This window comes from Coptis chinensis, chromosome 9 (assembly GCF_015680905.1).
Source record: "Coptis chinensis isolate HL-2020 chromosome 9, ASM1568090v1, whole genome shotgun sequence".
Lineage (NCBI taxonomy): Eukaryota > Viridiplantae > Streptophyta > Magnoliopsida > Ranunculales > Ranunculaceae > Coptis > Coptis chinensis.
The window spans coordinates 4,624,150-4,630,062 of NC_141464.1; the positions used below are offsets into that span (position 1 = coordinate 4,624,150).

General features: G+C 37.2%; 1 long non-coding RNA gene across 4 annotated transcripts; it reads right to left on the bottom strand.

The window, feature by feature from the left end:
- Positions 1-1,441: 1,441 nt before the first annotated feature.
- On the bottom strand, positions 1,442-5,346 carry LOC147474494 (uncharacterized). 4 transcript variants are annotated; one of them, XR_015207925.1, is made up of 7 exons: positions 5,157-5,346; positions 4,971-5,086; positions 3,031-4,406; positions 2,547-2,931; positions 2,314-2,374; positions 2,017-2,093; positions 1,442-1,828 (listed from the first exon to the last, which is right to left on the bottom strand). It is a non-coding gene; the product is annotated as an uncharacterized LOC147474494 (long non-coding RNA). The 4 variants fall into 4 exon arrangements; XR_015207927.1 differs by having other exon boundaries at positions 3,031-3,975; positions 4,043-4,406; positions 4,971-5,346; XR_015207926.1 differs by lacking the exon at positions 4,971-5,086 and having other exon boundaries at positions 3,031-4,409.
- Between the last annotated feature and the right edge of the window lie 567 nt (positions 5,347-5,913).

Below are 5,913 nucleotides of genomic sequence, written 5' to 3' on the forward strand. Positions count from 1 at the left end.
GCATAAGTGGGAAAATATTTTACGTGACTTTAATCTTTTGATCTGCAATATGATTAAAGATTTGGTTGAGCTAACCCTGGATGGGCATTGTGGTTATAGATCCATAGCTACATTGCTAGGATATACAGATGATTTAGCATGGCGGACAGTAAGGGGTTTTATGCTGGAAGAGTTGATGTAGTATACAGATTACTATACAAAGTTGTACGGTAATGACGGGTTTGAAAACCACAAAAGAAACTTAGAGTGTACCAAGTCTTCTACAATGAATGAGAAAGAATGGCTTGATCTCCCGGACATGGGTTCCTTAGTTGCAAGTACTTTTAATTCTGTTTTTGTCACCATAGCGCTGCGACAATTAGTTGTCACGTACTTTCCGTTGAAGATAGGTCTAGAAGAAATGTTCCAGATAATTGCCATTTTCCACATAAAAAAAGGACATTTTGTGCCAGTTGTGCTAAAGGATATTGCTCCTCTACCTCCGGTTTGGCGAGATTGGTTGTTAGATGGCGAAGCGGCGGTGTGGGAAAATTCGAAGAAAAATTGGGACAGTGGGCGGATCGGTTCACCGACCAATATGCTAGAACCTACAATATGTTTATCCAGATTAGTTTTAGTTGTTGGATAGAAAAATAAAATAGTTAGTTGTAATTTCTCAAGAATTACTATGTGCTTATTTCATTATAGAACATGGCTTATGGCAATATTGAGGTTTAGTTGTTGGCAATATGTATGGCTTATGGCTTATGGCTTATGGCAATATTTCATTTAGTTGTTGGCAATATGAGATTTTGAGTGTCAACATAACAAAGATCTCTTAATATAGATATACTTAACTTGCGTAGTTACTATGGAAGATAGACCTGCGTTTCACCATTTTGTTGTTTCTGTTGATGCTCCTTTAACTTTTTTCTGTCGTCTATGATGGGAAGCGAAGTGAAGTGTTGATTATTTGAAATATAAGGAAGACTGAAGGGTGATTCTGAGTGCCTTATGATAAGATGCAAAATTTAAAAGACAGATTACTGGGAGTGGGAGCTAGCGTAGATGTTACATATAAGATTTGAGTAAATAGTAGGTATGCAGCCTGTTTTTTTCTGTCATTTCTGCTGCATGTTTTTTTGTCATTTCTGTCATATCGAACAATAGGGTTACTTTAGCGGATTCTGTAACAGTAAACATACTATATATGGTGGCATGGATCATGCTTACATGCAAAATCCTGGCACTAAAACTTACAAAACTATAGAAGCAAGCACTCTTCTTAGCTAAGTTCATTATAACGACACAAGGAGCAAAAGAAAGAGGAGGTTCAATGGTGAGGAAAACATCTCAAAAGATAAAACACCCTTTTCTTGTATCATGATATTAGACCCAGATGGATTCGAACCATCAACCTCTCAACTAGTGAGCGCTCTTTCCATTTTGAGCTTATGGATCCATTGATAGCAAACACAGGGAAACAAACATTTATTTTGATGAAGTTAATAAAAACAAAGGACTCCCGTGTATAGTGAAATTGTCACGTTTCTTACAAAGATGTCTTTAACATATCCTCCTCTACCTATTGCAGTTTTAATTCGAATTCCAGATTGTGTATTTATCACTACAGTGTCTTCAATCCTAATATCCTGTACTCCACCAGACATTTCACTGCCTAGAGCTATTAGAGCACTATCAGGGGAAATGCAAGTAAGCCTTCTGATGATTACATGCTCTGTTGGAATTCCTACTTTAATTCCATATTGATCCCAACCACTTTTTAACGAAATGCAATAATCTCCTGAGACTATGAAGCAGTCCTCAATTAGCACATTCGAGCAAGAGTCTGTAGAGAAAAAGAACACAAAACATTATATTTGGCCAATAAAAACAGTGAAAGGCTTCACTTAGCTGCATCAAATTGTTTTTACCAGAATGTTGTGGTGCATAGAACACAAAATAATTAACTTGGGAATGTAAGATCATAACAAGGCGCGACTTAGAAGCTTAAACTTAGCAACTAAAATGTTGTACCTGGGTTAATGCCGTCAGTGTTAGGTGAAACTGGATCATATGGAGCAATAATCATAAGCTTTTGGATGATAATATTGCTGTATTTTCAGAAGAATATTTTATCAGAAGATAATTAAGGTCGTGAACTAGCTAGTTCGTCAACAAAGATTAGTACTCACGCACATTGTATGTTAAACAATAAAAGTTCTATTGAATTGATCTCTTGAGACTGAGAATTTGTTTGCTAAGAAGTGACATTATGAGTTTAATGTCAAACACATCAGAAAATTTTTAAGTCGTGAGATGTCAATAAATTACTTGGTTTTTGGTCAGGCTTGCCTGTGATGCCAACATTAGCTTCTCAGAGTCGTTGGGATAACTGCAAGAAACCCATCAAGAGTATAAACAAAATGAAAAATGCCGACAACATATTTTTTTTTTCTTCTCCTATCTTGTAAGTTCATTTTCATTTATTTATTTTCAGCCCCCAAGCCAGCCTTGCACAAAAAAAAAGACAACATAAATTGACAAAGCATGCTGGAAGCACTTACGGGTACAGTGGAGGAAGTGTTCAAAAAGCCATGCTCGAAGAATTCCATCAGAAGTTTCCGGTAGTCCTCTTGTTGGTCTCCATGACTGTCGTTGATTTCGAATCATTTCAAGCTCTTGCAGAGATGCTCCATTGCGTCTTGTACCCTGATCAAACAGACTGAGTTGAGAAAGCCCACTGTGAGGTCTTGGCAAATCTTGAGAGGATTGACCTTTTGCTAATCTTATAGGAGTGATTATGGCTTCTCTTAAGCTGCAGAAATGCCTTGACATGGCTTGGAGTGCCAATGCAGTGTAAGACTTGGCAGGTCCTAAGCCTGCTGCCACCTCAAATGATGACACTAATTCCTCCATTTGATGGTAGTAACGCTCATATTTGTTCTCAAGCTATAAATCAAAAATAAACATGTGAACTTCATATACTACTGTTATTTAACAAAACTAGTAGAGTGAAGTGTATGGTAGTTGAGAGTGTTGTCTACCAACCTCATCCAATAAGAACACAAGTTTTGTGATCCACGTACTGGCTCAAACTGGATAACTAACTGACAGCTAAAAATTTGACAGTTTTGAACATGCCAGCAAAGATATATTCGCTTAAATTAATAATCTTTGTTGCTTTGCTTATGCCCCCTCTTGTCAGATGAATGGAAGGAAATAAAAAATTAGCATAACAATCAGAACTTTTGAGAATAAATGCTAAATAAATGGTGATAATATGAAATAATAGGTGTGAGAAAAAAAGGCGCACTCAGTTCTGTAAAAATAATTCTAATTGACTCAAGATAAATGACTCAACATGTTCGGCCCTTCTCATAGTCATCTGGTGAGGTATGTCAGAACTGCTGAAAATAAAAAAAGCTTATACACATCAGTTGGATTTAGTAATCGAGGAAAGAAAAATAAAGTTAATGATAGTTGCACAAGAGCTGGAACAAGGATCAGAAACACAACGATTCATAGACATTTGGAATGCAGGAGTACTATGTAAGGAAAAGAAACCAAAGCTATGCATATGGCAGAAGGCAGAAATGGGACTGCAAAATCTAAACACATACAGCCAAGGACTGTTAGGGGGTTGGGCAGTTGACTTTGGAATGGACGAAGGAGAAGTAATAGCGGCAAGGCACGGGCAAACCAGCAAGGATTCTCTAGAATTAACGACTGCTGGCCGGAGTTTGAGGGGCTATAACAACAGAAGCATGGCAGCTACTTGGTTATCGTGGCTGGAGGAAGGAAAGGACACCAGCAAGATGCAACACGTCTGCTGTGGAATGGGGTTAACTTCAGGAGCGGGTAACTGCGGAATTTTTTCACTAAGGCACAACAACAAAAGATCAGCGCGCAAACTGATTCCAGGACCGTGGTTTATTAACAAGGGGAAATCATCACCTGTGGCCAGCAGAAAGTTGATAGCATATGCAGGAGAATCTGGAATCGAACTTGTACTTCAGGAATCAAATAAATGACAAACAAAACAAGAAAGATTGTTGCTCACCGTGTAAAAGTGCCGACAAGCTTCCCATATGCATGTAATCGCAGACAAGAAGCTTTTCATCCCTGCTGTAATAATAAGCTCTAAGTGGGACAAGATTAGTGTGATCCATTGATCCAACTACTTCAATCTTCTCTCTAAACTCCTGCTATGGAATTGTCACATCCTTCAGCCTCTTCATACAAACAATATTCCCAATCTCCAATACAACCTTATACGCCGTCCCAAATGTCCGGCCCATTCCCTAATACCTCCGCCAACGCTCTCAACAAATCCTCTAAATCAAAATACTTAGTTGCATTGTGAAAAAACACCAACTTCTTATTCCCACTATTAATCAGCCCCACTTTCGACTTCCCTGCTGCCACTTCTACATGGAGAAAACAGAATAAAACTAATATAAATAACCTATACTTTTAAACAAAAACAATGTATACTTTGGAAAAGGAAGAACCAAATTATAAACTACACAATTATAACCTCATCCAAAAAGATAAAAACTTTTTTTGTGCTTGATCACACATCAGACAGGTGGGTTGCAACCCTTGTTGCTGAAACTCAATTATTCTATTCAATAAGATTTACTGAATTCAGCCCATTATGGATTTGAAAAGACATGGGCAAGGTATAGCCAAGGGATTGAGGATGAAAATATAGTGTAGACACAGTAAGTGTGATATAATCAAACTGCAACAATTACAAGCAATATACACTAACCATCCATGAAGTGGATGGTATATATAGTCAAGTCGAGCCCACGTTTGCCAAAAAGAAGGTATGTGACAAAGACCCTTAGCACAAATACCGTTGGCGTCTGCGACAATTCTTAAACTACAGAATCCTTCTGGGTTATATAAATATTGATATTGATAAATTGTAACATAATCACTAAATTACATACAGATATGCAAAATCAAAGAGAAAACAGTACACTAGCAGGAATACGTATTGCCCTGTTAGATTATCCACATTTCTGCTTCTTTGCAGAAAAACTAATTGGGGAACAATTGCAACTGCCTCGAGGTATATCGGAAATACCCAAAAGATCTGGAAAAAAAACAAGTTATATCAAAACACCACAAAATGACTTGGTGGGAAAAATTGGAAAGATGTTTACATAGAAATTAGAAAGGAATATTGTATACGACTTGAAACAGCAAATGTATTTCTTCTACAATATCATCGACGAGTTCTTTTATAGTTTAGCTTCAGAGGAACTCTGGGTTTATGAAGAAGAAGAGTGTGAAAAGAAAGTTTCCCTCAAAACAGGCGGTACCAAAAAGAGGTGGTTCTTATTTTGTTTTTTTTTTTTTTAAATTCTTTTTCTTTTATAGGAAGTACCCAAAAATATAGGGGAGATATTATTGGATTTAGGCAGTTATTGTAGTATGACAAAAAAAATTGTTAGTTATAGAGTCCGAGTGTTTTGTTGGGTATGTCCAAAATCACCCTAACTTAATTATAAGATTATATTTGATTTTTTTCGATAAGAATAAAATTATATTTGATTGGGCACCTTATCTTCGGATCTCATGACAACTAATCCTACCGAGTATATGTCAAATCAATAACCCTGGACGTGATTCAATTGATTGGATAGTGACTAGGGGTGGGAATTTGGTCCTAACGACCCTAATCTGGCCCTAACCGATCCGACCCTAAGCCCTATAAAGCCCTTACAACTAAAGCCCTCATGAGTTTAGTTTAGGTAGGGGCCGACTCGCCCTAATGCTTAAAAAGGCAGGGTCGTGGCTAAGGTTCAAACATAGGCCCTAACCTAACTAACTAAGCCCTAACCAAACCCTAGTTATAATTTTCACTATAAAATACACAACTAAAACTATCAAACTCCTTGTTACATATTTTCAATTAAA